Here is a 2,280-nt window from a genome sequence, read left to right on the forward strand (position 1 = left end):
ATTAAAGTATTTACAAGACATGACCAACTGTGTCCTCGATATGTGCCTGAACAGCGGCGCAGACTCACTGGTTGCCATGGGCGCAGGTAGCTCTAGATACGCCACTGGGGAGGGACGTATTGCATTTTTGGGTCGATGGAGTGCAGAAATGTATTGGGCGAGATGCCACGTCCTATGAAATCTTGGACACAGCGAGAGCGCAAGCGACGTATTTGGAGCAGGCAGGCAGACATTGAAAGCGGGATGCTGAGACTCAAGGCAGCCGGGGTATGGGCACGTTTCGCAGCAATGTCAGCACGGGTATTTCCGGGCAACCCGACGTGACTGGGGACCCACTGGAGCCGTACGCTGTGGCCGGAAGCCAGGAGCTCGTTGTATCTGGCGATTGCAAGCGTGCGGAGATCGCAAATAGCACTGCTCCGGTACGATGCCAAGGTCTCCAATGCTGACTTGCTGTCCGTGAAGATGGACCACGAGTCGGCCTGTGAACCGGATATGGCATTGAGCGCTTCATAGATGGCTGTCAGTTCCGCTTCGGTGGATGAAGTTTCATGCGGCAGCTTGAAAGTCTGCGTAGTGTCGCTGTGAGGTATGTAGAAAGCTGCAGACGACGCGCCGTACACAACCGAGCCATCTGTGAAAATTGCTTTACGCTGACCGTGGACCGAGTTCAAATTGTCAAGAGCAAACTGGGGGCGCTGCGAGGACAGGAGTGTCGTTTTTGCGGGACATGTCGGGAATATGCAGGTCCGTCGGAGGCAGCTCGAGGGTCCACAAAGGTGGAGCGTATAGCACGCGACGGAGGGGGCGGAAGAGACTGTGCCAGTCTGCAAACAGCAGCCCCGAAAGCTGAGCTTTCATACAGTTGGTGAATGTCCCGTAGGTAGTGGGCAGCATGTCGTGTGCGGTACCGCGCACAAGAGCGCAGGGTCTCCATGTCGCGTAGGACTCGGGCTGGCGTCTCCTTCGCCTCAGCCAAGACCAGGAAGGTGTCGGTCGTCTTGGGGACACCAAGGCACACTCGAAGGCTTCGCGCCTGGTTGTTCAAAAGTTCGCGCTCTGTTGTTGAACTTAGACCGTGCAATACCGGTAAGCTGTAACGCAGGAGCCCTAGGGCGAGTGAGGTATGCACCTGGCGAAGGTCAGAGTATGATGGGCCCCAGGACGAACCACAGATGCGGCGGAGGACGTTCACGATGGTAGTCGCCGCGGTAGACAGGGCCTTGACGTGCTTGGACCAAGTCAGCTCCCTGTCAATGGTTATGCCCAGGTATTTGTGATGACGTACGAAGGCGAGCTGTTGGCCGTCAACGCGGAGGGGGAGTTTGTGGAAGGATCGGCGGGTGAATGCCATGGCAACAGTCTTGGTAGGTGAGATAGAAAGACCACGGTCGGAGAGGTAAGACACGATAGTGTCTAAAGCACCTTGCAACCGACGCTGGATTACATCCCGACGGGTGGAGGAGGCCCAGATGCAGAGGTCGTCGGCGTATATTGTGACGTTGACATGTTCACTTAATTGGGCAGGTAAAGTGGCCATGATGACGTTGAACAGCAGTGGGCTCAACACACTCCCTTGCGGGACACCTCGCAGAACTCTGTAGTGTGCGGTGTCCCTTTCAGAGGTACGCACAAACAAGGTGCGATCAACGAGGAAGTCCCGAATCCATGCGAGTGAGCGGCCCCCAATACCAGCCTCTTGGAGCGTCGCAATGACAGTGCTGTGCACCACGCTGTCATATGCTTCCCAGTAAACCACCGATGTCCCATGGACGTCCTGAAAAGATCCCGAAGTCCTGATCCGCGAAAAATGTCCCAATGATGTAAATAATACGTCATTCGAAACGTCCTAGCGTTGTCTAGCCAGGATGCATTTTAATGATATCGCTGGGACTTCGAAATGGCGTCCCGATCGGATGTTGATTTAGAAGTAGAATACAAACATACTTTCGATGCTCATTATATTTTTGTATCCTTATGATAACGTTCAACAGCGTGCAGCAAGAAACTAAAACAGTGACACTATTTTTTATCCGTGTTACCGAAGTGGCAACACACAAAAATTATTCATCTGAATTTACAAAGAAACTCCCGACATGGTCCGAGCTTAGCAGATGTACCACAGTATCTAGCTTCTGTTTCCTTTTACTGTAGTGCTAATAAAGGTAGTTGGGAAGGCCGAGAAGACCTCGATATCTCTTGCAATATCTCCATGTAGAACGGAACACACACAACTACATCTCCAGATGTGCTTCCCTGCCGGAACGAGAAGACATAACA

Source organism: Ornithodoros turicata, unplaced genomic scaffold, assembly GCF_037126465.1.
Source record: "Ornithodoros turicata isolate Travis unplaced genomic scaffold, ASM3712646v1 Chromosome137, whole genome shotgun sequence".
Lineage (NCBI taxonomy): Eukaryota > Metazoa > Arthropoda > Arachnida > Ixodida > Argasidae > Ornithodoros > Ornithodoros turicata.